This window comes from Pongo abelii, chromosome 9 (genome assembly GCF_028885655.2).
Source record: "Pongo abelii isolate AG06213 chromosome 9, NHGRI_mPonAbe1-v2.0_pri, whole genome shotgun sequence".
Taxonomy (NCBI): domain Eukaryota; kingdom Metazoa; phylum Chordata; class Mammalia; order Primates; family Hominidae; genus Pongo; species Pongo abelii.
The window spans coordinates 124,009,182-124,033,194 of NC_071994.2; the positions used below are offsets into that span (position 1 = coordinate 124,009,182).

The window sequence follows — 24,013 nt, forward strand, 5'->3', positions numbered from 1 at the left end:
AGGCAGAAAATTGCTGCAGGAGTGAGATCACCATGGAGAACCTCCACTTGGGCAATTGCCCAGTAGGACCACAGGGGTAGAAGTGCCCTCATGAGCACAGATTGGTAGAACTGGCAGTGATTCTAGTCCAGAGGAGCTTCACGCATGTGACTTCAACCTCTGAGGGCTATAGTGTGGGTTGTACCCAAAAAAGCCAAAAGGACAGGACTGCCCAAAGCCTTTGGGGCAGGACCACTCAGAGCCTTGGGAGCTCAGCCTCTGCCCCAGTGTGTCTAGAAGGCAGGAACTCTGCCCTAACAGGTCTAGCGGCCAGAGCCTTGAGTCAGAAGATTATTGTCTTAGTTCATTCCTACTGCTATTTAAAAAACAAACAAACAAACAAGAACAACAACAAAAAAAACCTTAGAATGAATAATATATAAAGAATATAAATTTATTATATTTCTCAGAGTTTCAGAGGCTGGGAAGTCCAAGATTACACAGCCAATATATTAGATGTCTAGTGAGGGCCTGTTTCATGCGTGGCATTTTCTCATGGCATCCTCAAAAAAAAAATAGATTTTTTTGAGCACCTACTGCATGCTAGGCTCTGTAGTAAGTAAGTACTGGGGATGACAAGTAGAGAACTACTGTATATTCCCCATCCTCTGTTATCATGCAGTGATTAAGAGCCAGGATGGGAATTAGGGCAGGAAATAGTGGCTTAGTGCCTTCAACTCAGGCTAAGGAGGTCAAAAAAGGAGATGGTCTACAAGCTTGAACTAGGCTGGTAGGTGAGAACAGGTGGTGTGTGTGTGTGTGTGTGTGTGTGTGTTACATGGGAGAAATGAGAACATTTTATATTCTGGGGAGAAGGAGAGAAGGGAAGATGGAGTTTTGGGAGAGAGGACATGGGAAGAAATGGGGAGGAATGGGATCTAACATGCTGCTGGAAGGACTGGCCTTACACAGGGGAGGGATACCTCTTCCCTGGGACAGAAGAGAAAGTGGGTCCAAGTGCTGGTGCATTCATTCATTCATTCATCTAGTCATCTAGTCACATCAACTCATTAAATATTTATTGAATCCTGTGATTGGCCAATATTTCTATGCTAGGCAATGAGGATATAAAGTTGACAATAATAAATTCAATGCATATTTGTTGAGCATCTAGAGATTGAGTACTATTCCAACAATAATAGCAGTATTATTGAGGATTGATCATATGCCTGTTTTTGTTTGAAATTTTTCCATATTTGATTTAATCATCATAACAGTAGATGTTGATATTTTCACTTGTTTTTGATGGTCAAACTGGGACACAGAGATTAGGTAACCTGTACAAGGCCACATGGCTAGGAAGGAGCAGAGACAGGCTTTGTGTCTAGTCAGACTGTGGTCTGAAGTCCACCCTTGTACCCATCAAATGTTCTGCCTCAAGAAGCTTGTCTAGCCCAGCTGGAGTAGACAGATACACAGACAAATAATTAAAATACAGCAGATGTCTATTTCCGACAGTGTGGTTGACTAGATAATATGAAAACTCCTCTTCTATAAAATACCAGGAAATGCTGGATAAAATGTAATAACAAACCTTTTTGAGAAGCTAGCTGAGCAAGAAGGAGCAACAGGAAAACACCAGGGACCAAACACAGAGAGAAAGCTGAAAGCTGAAGTGGTAAGCATGCGAATGAGTGCAGTGGCAGCCTGGAGTGGGGAAGTGGGGGTGTTGCTCCTCAGGAAATTCCAGGGATTTGGATTTTATTGTCCAGGAAAGATAGGAGGCAAGACCTTGGAACTGTGTTAGGCGAGAGTTAGAATTGAGAACCCCACATAAAGGCAGTGCTTTCAAGGCCATGCCCTTGGTGAAATGAGGACTGTAAAACAGCTGACTCATAGGTATAGGGGATAACCTGGGCTCTGAGTTAGAAAAAATTGTCCCCTGGGACTTTATAACCACAGACTACTCTCAAAGGGTTTGAAGTTTAAACTTACACCCTCTGCTGGTCCGAGAATTACCAAGTTAAAACATTTGTATAGAAAGTGGTCACAGGCTGGTAATGCTCCTGAAGTTTCTGACAGAAGCAAAACAAAACCCTCAAGTGAACAAACCATCTACCTTGGCCACAAAGGATTCCCACAGAAAAAGCCCCACTGACAATGAGCTCGCAATCCAAAATTCAATAACAAAGAGGAAAACAACCCCTGCAAATGAGTCAGCAGAAGCAACAAACATTAGGATTAGACCCTCAGAAGGTACAGCTAATATTTTCACCAGACAGAGCTGATCACAGCACCATCTAATCATTTTTTCATGCTGGAAGGATGCTGAGTCTAGGAGAAAGAGCTCTGCCTTGAGGAGCCAGAAAAGGCCTCCCCAGGTCATGTTTGAGTAGATACTGAAGAATTGGTAGGAGTTTGCGAAAGGGAGTGCTAGGGAGGTGGCTTTAGGGTTAAAGAGCTGTGTATTAGGGCTCTTTAGAGAAACAGAACCAGGTGTGTGTGTGTGTGTGTGTGTGTGTATTTGTGTGTGTGGAGAGAGAGATTGAGACTGATTGATATTAAGGAATTGGCTCACATGGTTATGGAGACTGGCAAGTTCAATCTGCAGGGTAGGCCAGCAGGCTGGAGACCCAAGGAGGGTTGCAGGTCAGGTCGAAAGGCAGAAGTCTGGAGACAGAATTCCTTTTTTTGGGGGGACCTCAGTCTTTTTCTTCTCTTAAGTCCTTCAACTGATTGGATGAGACCCAGTCACATTATGGAGAGCCATCTGCTTCACTCAAAGTCTACTGATTTAAATGTTAATCATATAAAAATACCTTCATCTAGACTGGTGTTTGGCCAAACATTCAGGCACTGTAGCCTAACCCAGGTCCTGATAGTCTGCATTCTCTCTGTGAATAGGGAGGTGGGGTGATCTGCGGAGAGGAAAGATATCAGGGTGGCTGGGAGGCCGAGGGGAGTGGGGACTCTGAGCTGGTAATGGTTAAGTTTGTTGACAAGGCTGCTGGACCATTTGGGGGCCCAGCTGAGTGTGAGGGAGTGTGTGAATACACGCATGAACAAATAGAAACCTAAATGACAGCAGAGGGCCTACTGATGCAGCATGAGTGGCACTCCACCACTGGGGTGGGAGACAAGATAAAGATGGGGCTAGGTGCAGAGAGGCGTGTGTGTGGTGCCAGGTGTGTGGAGGCACCCAGCAATCCTTCCTTCCCTTCCCCTCCTCTGCCCTTGGCATCCCAGAGGGGCAGTTTATGTTTTCAGCACTTCTAACTTATGTGAGTTGGTATTTAAGGAGGGCCTTGTAACATGGCTCCTTCTTGTCCACTGTCCTGGAAAACACCCTGGGCCTCTGTATTTCTTCTGCCTCTGGTCTGCTGGCAAGCCCAGAGCTCTGGCTGTAAAGAAACTGCCCTCCATTGAAGAATCTGGACTCATACACATGAAATGGCACACAAGCCATACAAGAGAGCCCCCCTAAGTGGTGAAATGTCTGATGACGGGGAGGAGGAGGAAGGACCTGAGAGACGTGGCTGGGTTGGGCAGCAAGAGGACAGGGAATCAGGCAGCCCGGGTTCTGGTCCTGACTCTTCCCTTTATCACTGATGTGACTTGGGTAGAGTCCCTACCTCTCAGACCTTACAGGGCTATCTTAGGATCTAACATGTTGATGAATATTGAAAGTGTTTTGGAAAGTATAAAACATGACCATAATGACAAGTACTATTTGGAAATGCTTACTACGTGCATGGAACAAAGAAAAAGAGAATTTACAGTGTACTGATTAGGATGGGGCAGGGATGAGATTTTTACAAATGATCCTAGCAGGAAGACCTTGACTAATACCCGTCATATTCAGAGCCTGTGGCTGGCACTTTCTTTGCAGTTTCTTATTTAAACCTGATGACAATCCGACAATCCTGATGAGAACTCTTGGTTCAGACCAATCAAATAACTTGCCTAAGGGCAAAAACTAAATGGTCTAGCTGAAATTGGAGTTTGTGAGAGCCAGGCTCATGGCTTCCTTACCACACGGTGCTACCTCTTGGGGTATTTGTGAGATACTTTTATTATTACCACTGGGGTCAGGCTGAGCCCTCTTTTGCCACCTGGTCGCCCCTAGAGCCTCCCCTGGCAGGCTGCATCCTGAAGTGGCTGATTGGGAAGCCTTCCCTGAGAAGACATCTCTCAGTTTGACTAAGGACCTGGGCACCTATGACCTTCTTAAAAGTGTTAATAATACTTAATAAACGTGGTGGAGAAAGGTCAGCCTCCCAGTGTTGTGCCAACAAGAGATAAACCTGCCCAGAAACATCTGCTCTCTGTTATTGTTGTGCAGACGCGGCTGCAATGTCCTCTGATTAGTTCATGAATTAAGTGGAGGGAAGCAGTAAAACTGACTGCGTGCTCACATCTCTACCACACCTCTGGGACCGTGTGGGCCAGAGTGCCAGGTGGGGAGAGCTGCCAGCCCCAGGAGCTGGAAGAAGGGCTGTGTCTGCCCTGGCTCAGAGGGAAGCTGAGTTCCAGGCATTCTTGCCACCTGCTGGGCGTTGGAGAGGAGGAGTTGGAGTTCCCCCTCTTTTTTGCCTGACCTCATCGGGAATCTCTGATTAGTAGCCTTTGTAGAAGGGACAGCCTCCATGTCTGCTGCAGTCTTTGTCCTGAAGGCAGGAGATCACTGGATGCTCTTGGAGGGGAATTAGGCTGTAATAACAATGTATTGCTTTGTAACAAGTTATCCCAAGACTTAGCTGGCTTAAAACAAGAACGATTTGTTGTCTCACACAGTCTCTGAGGGTCAGGAACGTGGGAGCTGCTTAGCGAGTGTTTCTGGCGCAGGGTCACTCTCAAGCTGTTGGGCTGAGGCTGCAGCCATCCCAAGGCTTGACTAGGGCTGGAAAGTCGACTCCCAAGCTCAGTCAAGGTGTTGTCAGGCCTCTCAGTTCCTTGGTTCCTGTTGACTGGAGGCCTTAGCATCTGGCGGTGTCGGTCTCTCCATCGGCCTCTTGACAGCAGGGCAGCCGGCTCTTCCCAGAGCAAGAGACAAGAGAGAGAAAAGTCCCCTTACATGGAAGCGGCAGTTTCAGAAGCAACATCCCATGACTTCTGCCATGTGCTGTTGGGCAAATCAGTCCCCATTGTGTTCAGGGAGCTACAAGAGGGGTGTGAATACCAGGAGGCAGAGGTCATCAGGCATCCCTGGGGGCTGGCTATGACAAAGGCCTGGCAGGAACCTGTGCTGCTTGGGTGATGTAGGGAACTAGAAACTTCCCCTGCGAGTCTTCCCTCCCGTTCTGTTCTAAAAACACCGACGCGGGTTTCTTCAAAGTTTATCTTTGAGATAAAGTCAGGTCCCTTTCAATGGCTTACAAGGTGCTTCACAGCCCCGCAATACCTCTAACACATTTTCTGCCCTTTTCTCCAGTCACCCCCATTCCAGCTACACAAACAGTTTGGTGTCATTTCTGTGTGACCATGGACCTGCAATTTCCCTTCTCCAACCAGTAGATTTCTATCTTACAACTTGGTTTAGCCCATCTCCTCCTTTGTGAAACCTTCCCGGGCAACTTCCCAGAAAGATGGGGGCTCTCCCAGTGCCCCATAGTCACGTTGTACCTCCGCTCCAGCCGCCATTCATGTCTTACTTGGGAAGTATTGAGTGAGTGCCCACTGTGTGCCCGGCACGGGGTTGGGGCTGGGGGCACAGCAGTAAACAAAACAGACACAATCCCTGCCCCTGCTGTAGTGGGGGCTGAAGGACAAAGAAGCCAAGAAGTGTGGAATGTGTTGGGTGTTGATATACACTATGGACAAAAGGACAGAATAGGGCTGGGTGCAGTGGCTCACGCCTGTAATCCCAGCACTTTGGGAGGCCACGGCGGGCAGATCACTTGAGGTCAGAAGTTTGAGACCAGCCTGGTCAACATGGTGAAACCCTGCCCTTACTAAAAATACAAAAAGGAGCCGGGCGTGATGGCACGCATCTGTAATCCCAGCTATTTGGGAGGCTGAGGCAGGAGAATCTCTTGAACTTGGGAGGTTAAGGTTGCAATGAGTTGAGATGGCACCACTGCACTCCAGCCTGGGTGACGGAGCCAGACACTGTCTCAAAAAAAAAAAAAAAAAAAAAAGGACGAAATAAAGTAGAGCAGGGTAAGGATGAGGTGGGGGTGCTGTTTCCTACCCTTTACTCAGGGAAGGCCTTGCTGCTCAGGTGACAAGGACCAGAGACCAGTGGTAAGTGAGGCATTGAACTAGGAGGATATCTGGGGACAACATTCAATGCCTATCATGTTATAATTATTTGCTTTTGTTTCCACACAAGTCTGTAAGTTCCTCCAAGGCAGGGACCATGAATACATCAATTATGTCAATTTCACGTCCCCGCTGCTTAGCATGGTAGAGGCCTGATGAATAAGGAATGTGCTTTTGATGTGTAGGAGTTGAAAAGTGTCTTTGAGAGACAGGATCGGGACTCCAACAAACTTCCAGAGGCACTAGGACGCTGACTGGGGGAGAAACACGAGAGAAGATAAATTTGTTTTGTGGATTAAAGACTCGTTCTGTTTATATCCCTATGCCTTATAGACAAGATGAGATGAAAATAAATTTAAATAAAGACTTTAGTTTGTATTTAATAATGTGGTTATTAGGCTGCATTTGGCAATGTGTCACCTGACATAAAGTTTTAAAATTGGCTTTTTCAAACACTAAATTACCCTTTGGGTCTGCCAGCTCTAATGATAAATAAGGCAAAAGCTGACCTCATTACCAACAGATTCATGGAGTGGGCTAACATTTGGTAGATTACCCAGTTCTGGATGCTGAGAAATGAAGGCCACCAAATGACAAATTCTGATGGAGAATTGGGAGCTGGAGTCACATTTGCAGCCAAGTTCATTACATAGGGGCCGATGAGCCCCTCCTTCACATCAATGGGGCCTCGGCTCTTTCTGCATTCTTAGAACAGGGCAGACTATGGATGCCTTTGTTTGGCTCAGGCAGTTCTGAAGTGCCAGACAATAAGGAGGCCAGGTGGGAGGGAGAAAGAACTGACTCAGAACTGGTGTGAGGTGCCTTTGTGAGTCCACAGGGTGCAGAACTTCTCAGACTCATGGCGGCGCTCCTCCTACAGGGAGGTGAGCCGGTCCACAGAGAGCAAGGAACTGTTTAAGGAGGCTAACTGGGAATATCAATCAGGTATCCAGAGACCTTACAAAGTGGCCATATACATAGGGCATTAACTGCAGATAGAATTGTTGGTGATGCCAGGGACTTTATTCATACATTTTGCTCCAGGGGTCATGTTCTTTAGCTAATTGTGGGAGTGTGAAAGATGAAGGGATAGACCAAAAGGTGAACCTTGTGAAAGTCCAACAGTTAGCTCATATCAGGGTCAAGTGCTTAACGTGCCTCACATTTGCCTGACTCTGTGCTGAGTTGTATGGGGGTTACAGGATGAGAGGAGACTCAGCTCCTGCACTTGGGATGTTTCCGGTTTAGACAGCAGTCCCGCGGCACAGGGAAATGGTTCTCTGCAGCGCCTGGGCAGCTTGGTTCTGTACACGCCTCCGCGTCTCCATGCGCATCCTTCCGGCGGCTCTGTGCTCATCCCCAGCTCACCTGCCCTCCCGGCCCTTTTGGCACACACAGAGCCCCCACTCAGCGGGGATGCCAAGCCCATCACACTTCACCTGCCCTGTCAGAGTGCTTCCTTCAAACCCATCTCCAGAGCAACTGCTTACTCAAGAGTGGCAGCTGCATTTCCCTCGCTCCCCAGTGCAACCTTCAAACATTTCCCCCATTCTTGCCCGGTCCAAGTCCTCCCCTGCCTCGTGCCTGCCGTTTTCATATAGGGCTCCTAGCCTTCCTCTCACCGCTGCCTTGCTCTGGCCCCATCATCCTCAGCGTCCACGGGGCCATCCCGTTGGTGTCATGGCCTTGGGGATCCTCGGCTGCCTCCCTTCCGGTGGCCTTCTCTCCCACTCCGTGTCACCGTAGCAGCTGTACTCTTGAGTCATGGGAGCCCTTGATCCTCTGCTTCTAAAACCATATATGTCCAAATCCCATGGTCTGAAAACAGCATCTTACCCAATCTCACTATCGCATTCCTCTGCTCCCACTCTTCTGCGTATCCTGGTATCCACATATTCCACAAATATGCAGCCTTTCCTTCCTGCTGGGGCTAACCCACTGGACAGCTTTTTCTGGGTGTTACTCCCTTTCCTGTCCAGTGGAAAAGGCCCAGTCCATCACCCCTGCCAGGTCCCAATAGCACCTTCAGTCATTAGTCCCCAATCCTGCCCACCCACCTGATCACCTCCTACTCTTAGTTGTGACATCTGCCTGCCTTGCTTCTGGCTGTGCCCTGAGGCTGCTTTCAGAAACACACCAACATCTCTTCATTTCAACTGGGTCCAAACAGAAATGCATTTACATATCAGAGCAGCTATTCCAAGCCCTCCCCTGAAGCCACCTTCCTTATCTTTGTCAGTCTTGCTAGCAGAAGATGAAGATGAGACCTTTCCTCTTTTCTGAGAAAACAGACGCCATCCAGCTCAGCCTCTCTCAACACCCCCCACCTGCAGCAAATATTTATTTACAGCTGTATCTGTCAGCATGAGTTAGACCTGCACTACCCAGTGCTGTAGCCATTAGTATTGAGCCCCTGGAACCTGGCTCATCTGGATGGAGATGTGCTGTAAATATAAAATGCACACTGGATTTTGAAGTTCTGGTATGAAAACAAGAATACAAAATACATAAATATTTTTATATTGACTAGATATAAAAATCATAGTATTTGGCTGGGTACAACGGCTCACCCCTGTCATCCCAGCACTTTGGGAGGCTGAGGCGGGAGGATTGCTTGAGGCCAGGAGTTCAAAACCAGCGTAGGCAACATAGTAGGACTCTTTTTTTTTTTTTCACAAAAAAAAAAAAAAAAAAAAAATTAGCCAGATGTGGTGGTGCTCACATGTGGTCCCAGCTACTCAGGGCTGAGACAGGAAGATCGCTTGAGCCTGGGAGGCCAAGGCTGCAGTGAGCCAAGATCGCACCACTGCACTCCAGCCTGGGCAGCAGAGTGAGACCCTGTCTCAAAAAAACAAAAACAGAAACAAAACATAGTGTTTGTGAAATTTGGTTAAGGAAAATATTAAAATTAATTTTTTAATTTCACCTATTTCTTTTGATGTTATTTTATTTTATTTTATTTTTTGAATCAGAGTCTGGCTGTGTCGCCCAGGCTGGAGTGCAGTGGCACGATCTCAGCTCCCTGCAACCTCTGCCTCCTGGGTTCAAGTGATTCTCCTGCCTCAGCCTCCCAGGTAGCTGGGATTACAGGCACTCCACCACGCCCGGCTAATTTTTGTATTTTTAGTGGACATGGGGTTTCACTATGTTGGCCAGGCTGGTTTGGAACTCCTGGCCTCACGTGATCCACCTGCCTTGGCCTCCCAAAGTGCTGGGATTACAGGCGTGAGCCACCGCACCTGGCCTCTTTGGACGTTTTTAAATGTGGCTACTGGAAAATTTAAAATGACATATGTGCCTTGCATTGTATTTCTTTTCTTTTTTCTTTTCTTTTTTTTTTTGAGACAGAGTCTCACTCTGTTGCCAGGCTGGAGTGCAGTGGCATGATCTCGGCTCACAGCAACCTCCGCCTCCCAGGTTCAAGCGATTCTCCTGCCTCAGCCTCCCTAGTAGCTGAGATTACAGGCACGCACCACCATGCCCAGCTAATTTTTTTTTGTATTTTTAGTAGAGACGGGGTTTCACCATGTTGGCCAGGATGGTCTCAATCTCCTGACCTCGTGATCTGCCCACCTCAGCCTCCCAAAGTGCTGGGATTACAGGTGTGAGCCACCGTGTCCGACTGCCTTGCGTTATATTTCTATGGCTCAGCTCTGAGTGGGAATATAGGCTGAGCCACGAAAACAAAGGGACCTGAAAATGTAGTAGCTCCAAGATCAAAGTGTTTTCCTCTCACACATAAACCTGGAGGTAAATAGTAGTGGTCCAAGGATAGAGGGTGGCGGGCGGCATTGCCGTCAGCAGCACATGGTCTCTATATGTTCTTGTATGTGTCATTACCAGCCAGCAAAAAAGGCCAGGAACATCCAGGGCAAGGAGATGAACCAGATGGTCCGGTCACTTTACTTCCATTTGCTAGTCCAGGTTTAGCCCATGGCGTCCTGAGTTCAGGGAGGCTGGTAAGTGTGGTCTGAGCTAGGTGGCCATGCGTCTGTGTCAAACATAGGGTGTCATATGATTAAAAGGGAAAAAAGGAGAAGGCATCCATGAAGGGAGAGCCGTCCCTTCTCTCACGCCAGATGAGCCTGTACCTGTGCTCCAGGCTCCCTCCATCTGCCTTTTTGCAGGGCTTGCTTCAGAAAGCGCTCCTTTCTTCTGACTTTCTCTTTCCCTTCCCGCTGGCTCCTATTCTGAGTCCTTCTTATCTTAATTTAAACACCCTTCCTTGGAGGGTCTGCTTCCCCCCACCGATTGTCCTAATTATGCCCCCTCCCTTCCCAGACCAGCTGCTTGGCTCTCTCTATTCACTTCTCAGCCGCTCCTCCAACTTGCTGCCATCTAAATGCTGCCTAACCTCTCCCCTGGAAGGGCTCTTACTAAAGTCCCCGGTGACCTCCTGGTTGCCCAGCCCTGTGGAGAATGCTCAGTCCTTGTTTTATCTGACTTCTGTTCTCCTTAGATCCTCTGGTCTAACCATTGCTTCTCAGTCTTTTTCCCTACACTCTCCCAAATGTTGAGTCCCCAGAGTTTTAGCCTGGTTCTTCCTCTCCTGTTACTCACCATCCTATGCCAGATCCAAGTTGTCATTATCACCCTGACCCTGGGGACTCCAGGGTCTCTGTGTCTCCAGCCTGGATCGTTATCTGGAGAGCCAGACCAGTAACTTTTTCTGTTACTAAACAGTGCGCCCCGAACTTAATAAATACTACACCAAAATCATTATCTTTGCCCTTCTCCAAAAACAAAAAAGAACAATCTTCCTCTCTATCCCCCTGCATTCTTTATCTTGGTCACTGATGTCACTATCTAAATTGTCAGTGAAGCCAAGAGCCCTCTTACCTCATCCCAACCCCCACTGATTTTGATTCTGCCCAGTTTATCTCACTAGAATCTGCCTCTTCTCTTTGGTCCTCTTTCCCTGCCCCTCAGTACCTGTCTCATTTCTCTTTCCTGGACTATTAAAATAACCCTCAAGCTGATCTTCCCAACTCGTATTTCTGTTCCCACTCCAGTGTATCTATGGGAGTGATCGCCCTAAAATGCAAATCTTATGATGTCATCGCCTGTCGGAAGCCCTCCTCTTGTCCCTCGGCACCTTCTGGACCTTCAGGGCTCCATCCCAGTTCTCCAGTGAGAGACACAGGTTCTTCATGCCCTGGCTCTTTTCCTCCCATCTACCTTTCCTGCCAGGTGCTCAGGCCCCTCCCGCCGGCTGAGCCAGTCGCCACACACTGGAACACACTTAGCTTCCTTGCTTCCCTGGGAAGCTCACTCCCCTCCTTCAAAGCTGACTCTTGTGTGAAGCCTGGCAGGTAGTAGTCACTTAACACATGTGCGTTAGATAAATGCATGAGGCCTTCCCTAAAACTTGCCCCACCACCTGGAGTTTGGTTTCCCTTTATCTGTGCTTCCTTAGAATTTTGCGATTCTATGGAACCACTTCATTGTACAGTAAAGTCTGGCTCTGTCCTCTGACCCCAGGATGCCTTCCAGAGTCAAATGACCCTGTCTTAGTCACCTGTGATTTCCCAGCACATGAACAGCTGGTTCATGGTGGGAGCATCGTAAGATTTTGTCATATCACTTACCATATCGGGTTGTGGCTATTTGCTTGTATGACCATGTCCTTCTCTGGACACTTTGAAAGCAGAGACACATCTTATCCTTCTCTGCATACATAGTGCCTTGCTTAAGATAGGTGTTTAATAGGTATTTGATGAATTAATAAAGAAAGGAATGATTGAATGAGTGAATGCAGTACTCATGTCAATTAGAAAGCAAAAGATTAAGTACTAAATGAATCAAGCACACAATAAGTGCTTTGGAGGATTTGAGGAGGGTGAAAGTGTAGGCTGGAGCAGTTTAACACTTACCTGGGGCACAGTGGGAATGGGGTATGAGAATGAGGGTTATTAGGTAGGATTTGGACGTGGGTTTTAAAAAATAGCTGAGAACATTCCAGGAAGAGACCACCTGAACAAAAAAACAGGGCAAAGCAACATGCTGTATTCAGTGTTCAGCAAGGACAATCTAGATGTAGCAAAGTGGTCATAGAATTCAGTAGAAGGTGAGTCTGCAAAGGCATGTTGGGGCCAGACTGTGGAGGGCCTGAGGGCCAGGCAGGTGCATCTGCAGTAGAGAATAGCTAGGTTGGTGCAAGAGAGACTGGAGGCAGAAGACAGGGTAGATGTATTGCAAAAGAAAGCAAGGAGTGGTGGCAGTGGGAACAGAATGCGGGCAGTGGGTGGGAGGCAGATCCCTCAGCAGTCTTTAGTGGGTGAGCAGATGGAGGGGCTGTAGGGACAGAGAGAGTGCAAGGCAGCTCTGCCAGGGATTTGCATGAGACCAACTGGTGCTATGAAGTGAAACTGGGAAGCCAGAAAGAACCCCCAGTTCAATAAAAAGATAATGGGTTACATTGGGGACACAGAATGTGGACATTTGGACATTTCTTATTAGTAGCCAGAAAAAGGAGTCTGATGTGTAGATGAGAAATTGGGGGTGGAGATAGGGGTTTTGGATTTATCTGCATAGGGCTGATAGTTGGAAATTAAGTTTCTTAAGGGAGAAATTACACAATGAAGAGTAGCCTGTGGACTAAATCCAGGGTGTAAAATTGGGGGACACTTACATAGTGTCTAGCATTACATAGAAGAGGAAAGGGAGCAAGGGAAGAGGTTGGGGCATATGAGAGTTCTGGTTCTTCCATATCCATGTCAGCAATTGATATGGTCAAGCTTTTTAATTTTAGCCATTCTAATAGATGTGTAGTAATATATCATTATGGTTTTAATTTGCATTTCCCCAGTGACTAATAACGTTGGACGTATTTTCACATGCTTACTTGCCACGTGTACAACTTCTTTGGTGAAATGTCTATTCAAATCTTTTGCCCAGTTTAAAAATTAGATTGTTTGTTTTCTTATTATTGAGCTTTGAAAGTTCTTTACATATTATGGATACAAGTCCTTTATCCAGCATGTGCTTTGCATATAATATTTTCTGCCCACCTATGGCTTGTCTTTCATTCCAATCTTTTGAAGAGCATACATTCTAAATTTTGATGATGTCTACTTTATCAATTTTTTAATTTTATGGGTTGTGCTTTTGGTGTCATACTTAAGAAATCTTTGCCTAACTCAAGATCACAAAGATTTTCTTCTAGTAGTTTTATAGTTTTAGGTTTTACCGTTATGTCTATGGTCCATTTTTTTTTGTTGTTAATTTTTGCATGTAGCATGAGTAAGGATTGGGATTTCTTTAACATATGGATATCCAAGTGTTCCAGCACGATTTCTGTAAATACTTTTTTTCCCCACTGTACCTTTGTTAAAATCAGTTTTCCACAAATGCACGGGTGAAAGTAGTAATTATGAAGGAAGGAATAGAAGTTGGCATAGAATCCCTCAAAAGCCAAGACAAGTTTGGCTCAAACATTCATGAAGTTCTCCTGCTGTCAGACGAGGTCAATGCATTGGGGATAGGAAGAATTAAACCCCGAAAGCTGAGGACTAGATCAATGATGGGCGTACATTATAGGATGCGTGGGTTTCTATGAAAACACATTGTGGTGCACTTGCTTAGTCTCTGTGTTCAGGGAAGCCTTCCTGAAGGAGGGGATGTCTGAGCCGAGATAGTGAGCAAAGATGAGAGTGCAGAAGGAGGAGAGTGAGCAAAGGTGTGCAGGCATGCAGCAGCACCATATGTGTGTGTGTGTGTGTGTGTGTGTGTGTGTGTGTGTTTATAAGGGGTGCTATGAGTATTTCACTGTTTCTAGAAGGTAGAGAGGGATGAGCAGGGAAGCACAATATAAGGTTTGACAGAGTGAAGTCAGATCTTGTGTGCCGTGCTGAGGAATTCCATTTATTTTGAGGATGAAAGCTTTTAAAGCAGGACTTTACACTTCAAAGCGCACACTCTGGCAGCTAGGAGAGGGTGTGGTTGAGGAGTGCCAGGTGGTGGTGGTGCCAGCCTGGAGGCAGGAAAACCAGATAAGAGTTAAGAGGTTGCAGTTAAGTCGTTGAGATGAAAGGACTGAAGTAGGGTGGTGGTAAGACTGGAAAGAAGTGGACTGGTTTGAGAAATTTTGAGGAAGTACAACCAGAAGAAATTGGAGACTGGTTATTGGGAGGTGAGGAACTGGATGAAGGCACAATGCCTGGGTAGCTGGTACTGCTATTAACTAAACGTAGGAATGTAACAGGAAGAATCTAGGAGGGAAGAGGTGGGTTTACTTTGGGTCTTCACAAGTTTGAGATGCTCTTCGGACTCATGGAGATGTCACCAGGCTGTTGGATATAAGTAAGGCATACCCATGGAGGCAGCTGTGAAATAGATCAATCAGGAAGCTCCTGGGAGGATGACAAGAAGAGGCCTCTGCAAAGACCTTGGATGCACCATTGTTTAAAGGGGAGGCAGAACATACCTGGAGGGAACAGTTAGAGCAGTGGGAGGAGAACCCTAGGAGAGTAGTTTCATGGAAGCCAAGGAGGTTGATTAAATGAGATAACATATATGCTGTTTTTAGGACAGCCCCTGGCAGGTTGTAAGTCGTAACAGCTAGTGATATAATTAGACAAAGAAACATTTACCAGTTTTGCAAAAATGATTGTTGATGTTGACTTGGCAGGTGCAGTTTGGGTGGAGCGGTGGGGACGGAAGGCAGAGTGCAGTGGGTCGAGGAGAACGTGGCATGGGGTGAAGTCAGCAAATGTTGAGTAGTCATTTGAGAAGCCTGGCTTGCATTGAAAGTGACAGAGAAGGGAGAGCCAGAGGGCACAGCTGGTCAGGGTGGTCAGGGGAGGGTCTGCATAGGAGGGGTGGGCCTTGACTTGTTAGCACAGGGGAACCAGCTGGCCTGGGGGGAGAGGCTGAAGAAGAAGGAAGCCTGGTGAGGCAGAGTCCCAGGGGAGAGGAAGGAAGGCTGTGGGGGGTCTTGAGCCCTTGTTATCTGCACTTGTTGGGAAGCTATGGGGCACAAAGTCAACCAGCTCACCGAGAGTGGCCTCAGTTTAACCAGTGTGTGAGCTGAGAGCCAGGGGCTGAGAGCAAGGCGATGGTTGGAGGTGAAGGGTGGTGTTAGGGGTCGGAGCCCAGCAATGGTTACAGGTGAAAGGCGGTGTTAGGGGCTGAGAGCAGGGCAATGGTTGGAAGTGAATGGTGGTGTTAGGGGTCAGAGCCCGGCAGTGGTTACAGGTGAAGGGCATTGTTAGGGGCTGAGAGCAAGTAGATGGTTTGCGGGGAAGGGCGGTGTTAGGGGCTGAGAGCTGGGCAATGTTTAGAGGTGAGGGGAGGTGTTGGGGCTGAGAGCTGGGCAGTGGTTGGAGGGGAAGGGCAGTGTTAGGGCTGAGAGCTGGGTGATGGTTGGAGGGGAAGGGCGGTATTAGGGGCTGAGAGCCAGGCGATGGTTAGGGGCTGAGAGCTGGGCGATGGTTAGAGGTGAGGGGAGGGGAGGTGTTAGGGCTAAGAGCCGAGAGGTGGTTGGAGGGGAAGGGTGGTATTAGGGCTGAGAGCCAGGCGATGGTTACAGGTGAGGGGTGGTGTTAAGGCTGAGAGCCAAGTGATGGTTAGAGGTAAGGGGAGGTGTTAGGGCTGAGAGCCGGGTGATAGTTGGAGGGGAAGGGCGGTGTTAGGGCTGAGAGCCGGGTGATGGTTAGAGGTGAGGGAAGGTGTTAGGGTTGAGAGCCAGGCGATGGTTAGCGGTGAGGGGAGGTGTTAGGGCTGAGAGCCGGGCGATGGTTGGAGGGGAAGGGTGGTGTCAGGGCTGAGAGCCGGTTGATGGTTGGAGGGGAAGGGTGGTGTTAGGAATTTAGAGTCGGGTGATGGTTTAGAGGTAAAGGGCGGTTTTAGGGGCTACGTTGTCTCCTCTCCAGAATTTCTATATTGAAGCCCTACCCCCTAAGACATCAGAATGTGACTCTATTTGGTGTTGAGGTAAGAAAGTTAAAACGAGGCTGTTAGGTTTGGCCCGAATCCAGTTGGACTTCTGTCTACATGAAGAGGAGCTCAACTCACAGGCAGGCACAGAGGGAAGAAAGACCACGTGCAGGTGCAGGGAGAAGGTGCCATCCGCACACCAAGGAGAGAGGTCTTGGAGGAAACCAGTCCTGCCCACACCTTGATCTTAGACTTCCAGCCTCCGGAAATGTGAAAAAAGGAATTTCGGTTGTTTAAGCCTTCCAGTCTGTGGTGCTTTGTAATGGCAGCGCCAGCTGATGCTAAGGGTCTGTGGTGTGGGAGGAGCTGGCTGAGCAAGCTCCAAGGCTGGTAGTGGCCCAGCCTGGTGCCCCAGGTGGGGATGAAGGTATGAGTTGGTGGCGGGAGCAGCCTGCACAGTGGTGTGATTTCCTCCAGCAAGAGGGGTGACCAAGGACAAGGGGCTGAAGAGCGGGACACAGAGGACAGAGGTGCCAGATGAGTGATGGGGACAGAGGTGCCAGATGATCGAGCAGCCAGGGTCAGCTGGGCAGCAGGGCTAACGCACTCCCCAAGGTGCAAACCATCACTTTTCGTTGTGAACACAGGGCTCTGTCCAGCTGAGCCAAACAGCCACAGGCAATGTTATAGATACTGCCTGTAAAGACTCTCCAGTAAAACCTCTTTATTTTACCCCTTAAAAGGGTAAGAGTTACCGAAGTGCATAGAAATCTTCAGCAGCGAGGCTCTGGAAGAACTGAGGGATTAAGGAGGCTGCTTTTCCAACCTCAGGGGTCACTTCTGGGCTGCTGAGAATGTGTGGAGGGAGAGCCAGCCCCAGTCCAGTTTACCCAGGGAGGAGGAGGAGAGGAGCCAGCCCCGGGGGACCCTGGAGGCCTCTGGCGGGTCATCCACCCTGCGGACCCCTGTGTGTGGGGGCTGCTGTCCGTCCACTCATCGCCTAATGCTGACTGCACCATTGCCAGGAGCCACGTCTACTACTGGCTGTAGGGGATGAAAAGACAAGTGGCCTTGAATTATTCATTCACTCAACAACCATTCATTAAGGGCCTACTCTGTGTCCAGAACTGTGCAGCTACGGAGATGAATCAGGTGTGGTCCTCACCCTGAAGAAGCTGAAAAGATAGACAAATCAGCATAATGAAAAAGTAGCTTGTGTCTAATGAAGGGTACAGAGGAATTTCTGTGGGAGTTCAAAGGAAGGGGAAATTAATTTGGGATGGGGAGTTTGGGAAGATTCAAAGGAAAGAGGGATTACTCTGGGTTTTTTTAAGTACAGCCGTCTCTCAGCATCCACTGGGGATTGGTTCCAGGACCTCCCTTGGATACTAAAATCGGGGACACTCGAGTCCCTTGTGTAAAATGCGTAGTATTTGCATATAACTTATGCACATCCTCCCATATACTTTAAATCATCTCTAGATTACTTCTAATACCTAATACAGTATAAGTGTTATGCAAATAGTTGCTATACTGTATTTTTATTGGTGTTATTTTTATTATTGTATTGTTATTTTTTGTTTTTTTTTCCCGAATTTTTTTTTTTTTTTTTTTTTTTTTTGAGATGGAGTCTCGCTCTGTCGCCCAGGCTGGAGTGCAGTGGCATGATCTCGGCTCACTGCAAACTCCGCCTCCCGGGTTCACGCCATTCTCCTGCTTCAGCCTTCCGAGTAGCTGGGACTACACGTGCCCGCCACCACGCCTGGCTTATTTTTTGTATTTTTAGTAGAGACGGGGTTTCACCGTGTTAGCCAGGATGGTCTCGATCTCCTGACCTCGTGATCCGCCCGCCTTGGCCTCCCAAAGTGCTGGGATTACAGGCAAGAGCTACCGTGCCCAGCCTTTTCCTGAATATTTGCAATCCACGGTTGCTTGCATCTGCAGATGCAGAACCCATGGATATGGAGGGTGGATTATATAAGCAGTTGGGGGAACTCACAGGTACAGATAGAAGGATAAATACCCCTCCAAGGCAGTGTGCAAGGAATAGCCTGTTTGAGTGGTGGGAGTTTCTCAGGAAATCCAAGGAGAAAGAGAGCACTGTGGCTAGGGGGTCAGAGAGGGCTTCCTGGAAGAGGCGCCTGAGGGAGACAAGAGCCCTGGTAGGGAAAGGGAGAACAAGGGACAGGGACAGCATTGGCATAGGCATGGAGGAGAGTTAATGGGCCAGTCCAGGACTATACATGGAGGCTCTGTCACCTTGTTGGGGGTGGAGGGGATGCTGTGACTGCGGAGGTATGTGGAAGCCAGACAGGACAGAAGGGGCCTGAGGCCATGCCAGAGACTCAACTGGGACAGCTCTTCAGAGAGTGGGGAGGTTCTGAGGACCTTGAGCGGGTCAGTGGCTGTATGCCCTCTCGGGGTCGCCACGGCCACACTGGTTAGGGGTGAGCTGGAAGGGGCTGCAGGGGAAGGAGTCCCCTCCAGCGTTGACACGAGCATGGGACAAGAATATGGAGAGAAGTTTGGGGGTGGAGAAGGGCACAATCAAGGGGCTCCCCTTTTCTTGGCATGAGCCTTAGAACTCCGAACTGGGCAGAGGGTGAAGTGCTTGGGGCTCATGGGGAGAAAGGCTCAATGGAAATGCAAGGGATCCCGGCTTCCTGGGCATGCCGGAGGCATCTTGAGTCCACCTGGGTTGGAAGAGTCGTTGTGCACTGAGGCCCCATGGATGGAAAGAGCGGGAAGCCCCAGGTCTCTGAACGCATCTCCCCATCTCAGCCCTGCCTTTGCTGTGGCCCCAGACCTCCCAGCCTCACTGTGGCTTGGGGCTTCTCTGCAGGGCAGTCCCCGGGGCTGGAGGATGTGCCGTATCATGTTGTTCCTCATGAGGCAGCAGCTGGGACTCAGAGCGTCCCAGCCCAGCCAGGCAGCCAGGCCTGGGGGACGCAGTGCAGGCCATGAGTGTTCGCTGAACATTAAGTCTTGAGCAAGCTGCTCTCCTTCATCTATCTGGTCTCCACTCCTGGGACTACTGAAGAAGCATGCTGTTTGGTAACTGCCTGTTGAGGACATGCTTCTCTGGTGTCCCAAGAGTGCCTGAGCCTCCACCTTGTCTTTGATGTCCACAGCTCTAGAGTCCAGGTACCTATTGTCATCCTAATTATTCTGATCTTCATATGTTTCATGCCAACCAACCACTGGTTGAGGCCGTTTCCAGCCAGACATGAATCACTGTCGAAAACCTAATGAAAAGTGATCCCTGAATGGCACAGGGGTTGGGAGGTCGAGAGGACAGGATTTTAGATGTTAGTGAGTTGGCGATGACCTGCCTAATAACTTTGAGCACAGAGTTCTGCATTAGACGCTGTGGGCAGGGAAAGAGGAATGGGGTGAAGAGACGACCTTATCCTCCCCTTAATATAAGATTCGCACGTTCCCTATTTCCCACCTGCTCATTTTCCCTCTGTCTCAAGGTGTGTGCAGTGATGCTCTGTGAGCTGACTGTATACTGTTACATGGCAGACTGGTGTCCAGGCTGCCATAGCAAAATACTACAGACTGGGTGGCTTACCCAGCAGAAATGTTTCTCGGTGTTCTGGAGGCTGGGAGTCCAAGATCATGGTGTCAGGCAATTCGTTTCCTGATGAGGACCCTCTCCCTGGTTTGCAGATAGCCATCTTGTTCTATCCTCACGTGGCAGAGAGAAAAAGAGAGTGAGCTCTGCTGTCTCTCTCTTTTTTTTTTTTTTTTTGGAGATGGAGTCTTGCCCTGTTTTCGCCTAGGCTGGAGTGCAGTGGCTCAATCTTGGCTCACTGCAACCTCTGCCTCCTGGTTTTCCTGCCTCAGTCTCCCGAGTAGCTGAGATTACAGGTGCCTGACACCACACCTGGCTATTTTTTTGTATTTTTAGTAGAGATGGGGTTTCACCACGTTCGCCAGGATGGTCTCGAACTCCTGATCTCACGCAGGTAATCCACCTGCCTCAGACTCCCAAAGTGCTGGATTACAGGTATGAGCCACTATGCCAGGTTTTGTTTTTGTTTTTGTTTTGTTTTGTTTTTGAGACAATCTCACTCTGTCTACCAGGCTGGAGTGTGGTGGCATGATCCTGTTGGCTCACTGCAATCTCCGCCTCCTGGGTTCAAGTGGTTCTCATGCCTCACCCTCCCCAGTAGCTGGGATTACAGGCACACACCACCATTCCTGGGTAATTTTTTTGTATTTTTAGTAGAGACAGGATTTCACCATGTTGGCCAGGCTGGTGGCCTCGAACTCCTGACATCAAGTGATCCGCCTGCCTTGGCCTCCCAAAGTTCTGGGATTACAGGCGTGAGGCACTGGTGTCTCTTCTCATAAGGACACTGATCCTATCAGATCAAGGTCCCATCCTAATGACCTTATTTAACCTTAGTTTTGTCCTACAGACCCTATTTTTTAAGGCAGTAATATTGGGAGTTAGAACTTCAGTATACGAATTTGGGGGGACCTGCTGAAGTCCATAGCACACTCTTGAATGTTTACTTTGCCAGAACAAAATGGGAATAGGTGGAACTGCTAGGCTCCAGAGCAGACCCTTTGGTGTGTGCTGCCTCCTGTGGTGCAGGGGTAATTGTGGCCTTTGTACACTGATGAGGCAGAGGCAGGCCCAGCTTGACTCTGAAACATGAACAACTACATCAAAACATTCCCAGTTCCCAGGCCCACAGGGGACATGCTCATTTTCTGAGAGATTATTTTACTACTTTATTTATCTTATTACAAGTGATTGTTAAATAGTTAGTAGGTTGTAGATGGAAACGTTGGTAACAGTGAGCTCATTTGGCCCAAGGGAAGGATAGCTGCCTCCACAGTCTGAACACCATCTCACTGGGGTGGAGGGAGGACAGGGAGAAGGGAGGAGGGGAGGTTACCTGAGAGAGTTTTCAGAGGTCCAGGGGCAAGTCTGTTGCTATTGGCGTTTTTAGGGTTTACTTACAGTCTGTAAATGGAGGCTTCCTTTACAGTACCTAGAAGGCTCATGCACGCTCCCTAGCGCACCCCCTGCTTAGCAGCAAATCCTTGAGTTTGTTTTTTATAAGAAGGAAGACAGCTTGGTCAGGGTGCAAGGTCTGGAGTCGGGCTGACCTGGGCTCACCTCCCTCATCTGTCATGCTTCAAACCTGTGAGAACGAGCAGATCATGACCTCTCTAACCTCCAATTCCTCGTGTCCAAGTGAAGATAAAACATCCACCTTACGGACTTGTTGCAGAGATTAAGTGAGATAGTGTCCACTAAGTGGTTATGCTGACATTGTAGCTTAATGTAAAGCTTGTGTGTCATGGATCCAGTGTCTGTCCAACTCACACGGGATGGCACTGCCAGTTCCTGGTACTTTAGATGTCTCTTTTCCTTGTTCTACAGCTTGGCTAATTTTTTCCTATTTTATATATTTATTTTGTGACAGAGTTTTGCTCTTGTTGCCCAGGCTGGAGTGCAATGGCATGATCTCGACTCGCTGCAACCTCCATCTCCCGGGTTCAAGCGATTCTCCTGCCTCAGCCTCCCAAGTAGCTGGGATTACAGATGCCTGCCACCATGCCTGGCTTTTTTTTTGTTTTGTATTTTTAGTAGAGACGAGGTTTCTCCATGTTGGTCAGGTTGGTCTCAAACTCACGACCTCAGGTGATTCATCTGCCTCAGCCTCCCAAAGTGCTAGGATTACAGGTGTGAGTCACCATGCCTGGCCCCTATTGTATTTTTAATAGCAAAACATTTTTTCCCACATCAACTCTTAGGTGGAACCCCAACCCCTGAAATGGATGCAGGTGGAATTGTGATGGTTGGAGCTGGTATGGGGCTGGAGACCCCAGGCAGCCTCCCCTCCACTTCTTGGAGGAGCCCAGGGGCCTGTCAGGGAGGACCATTTGAGAAGCATTCCTCTAGGCTGCCCCGCTTCCTTTCTAGTTGCAAGGTCATCATTCTCTTATGCCACAGTGTGACTGTCTCGGTTTCTGCTTTCTCAGTAGCCATCTCATTCTGGTCGTGCTTCCCGCAGGTGGGGGTGTGGGGGTGATTTAAATGTTCCCAGGCTCTTCAGTCACATTTATGGTGCTCTGGTCACTTCTGCAGGTGGCTGACCACCCCAGGTATGCGTGGACTTTGCTAGTTAATTCCCGGAAGTCCACTTGATTGCCTCGGACTTGGGATGTACCTCTGTAGCCCCATGCATGGCCAACCTGAGTAAATGACATTTAACTTTTATTATTCAATGAAGTTATGCATGTAAATAAATCCACAAATCAAGGAAGAAATGCGTTGCAATATTCTGTGTCCTGATTTTGGGTTTGTGGGATGGATTACAGTGAGTGTGGAGCAATACACAGAAAAGACAGCATAGAACCTCGATCTCTGTGTCCACGCAGACATTCAAGGGCCGCATGTCTGTGAAATGTATTCGGCTTGATTCCCTGTGTTGCTTTTCTGAGTTCTCCACCTCTGAAAGATAAATATTTCTTTTAATATAATGGCTTTATTGAGATATAACTTGCATACCACATAATTCACTTAAAGTGTATAATTCAGTGGTTTCTTTTTGTATATTCACAGAGTAGCGCAACTATTATCACAATTTTAGGAACATTTCATCACCCCCAAAAAGAACACCACATGCATTAGCAGACACTCCCCATTTCTCCCAACCCTAGGCAACCACAAATCTTTCTGCCTCTGTGGATTCAGCTATTCTGGACGTTTCATATGCATGGAACTGTCCAATATGTATTTTTTGTGTGTGTCTGGCTTTTTTTACTTAGCCTAATAGTTTGTTTGTTTTTTCAGATGGAGTCTCGCTCTGTCACCCAGGCTGAAGTGCAATGACACTATATCAGCTCACTGCAACCTCCACTTCCTGGGTTCAAGTGATTCTTCTACCTCAGCCTCCTGAGTAGCTGGGATTACAGACATCATGCCACCACACCCGGCTAATTTTTGTGTTTTTAGTAGAGACAGGGTTTCACCATATTGGCCAGGCTGATCTCTAACTCCTGACCTCAGGTGATCTGCCCACCTCAGCCTTCCAAAGTGTTGGGATTACAGGCATGAGCCATGTGTCCAGCCACATTTAGCATAATGTTTTTAAGGTTCATTCCTATTGTAGCATGTATCAGTACCTGTTATTTTTTATTGTTGAGTAATATTCCATTGTATGGGTAAACCATGTTTTTTTAATCTATCAATCTATGGACATTTGGGTTTCTTTTTGGCAATTATGAATAATGCTGCTATGTATATTTGTGTACAAGTTTTTGTGTGATCTTCATTTTTGTAACATCTCCATCAAGAGAATTAAGAATCTCTATAGCTAGATTTATTGAGTGCCTACTGCGTGCAAGGTCCTGTGTTGAGCCCATGCCATATCCTGTAATCTTCACAATAGTCCAAGGCTCTCTCCACTTCCTTAAAAGCAAGGCAACTGAGGTCCCAGAGCTGTGGAGGGCTGGAGCTGGGATTGGAAGCCAGTTGTCTGTGATACCATAACACTTATCCTTAACACTGCTCCCAGAAGTTGGGCAACTGTTGGTATTATACCACTGCAGTCATCCACACTGAATAAGTCACACTGATTAAATCTGTGTGCTGTGCCACTTCCATACATTATCTTAGTGAATCCTCACACCAACCCTGTGAGGTTGTCCTACTCTTTCTAATGTTCAGTGAGGAAAAGAGGTTCAGAGAAACTAAGTAGCTCACTTTGGTGGCATGGCCCATCGGTGTCAGAGCCTGGGGAGCCAGCGTTCAGCAGTGTCTGGCAGCTGCTCCTTGAGGCCACAGCCCTCCCTCACAGACCTGGCATCCTTTAACCCTCTCTCACCTCAGGGAGAATTTCTCATATGTTCATAATACCATTTCAAAGGA

At 48.0% G+C, this 24,013-nt stretch overlaps 1 protein-coding gene across 12 annotated transcripts in view; it reads left to right on the top strand.

The window, feature by feature from the left end:
- GRIK4 (glutamate ionotropic receptor kainate type subunit 4) overlaps window positions 1-24,013 on the top strand; it is a 472,259-nt gene that overhangs the window by 263,668 nt on the left and 184,578 nt on the right. The gene's annotated exons all lie outside the window — the stretch shown is intronic.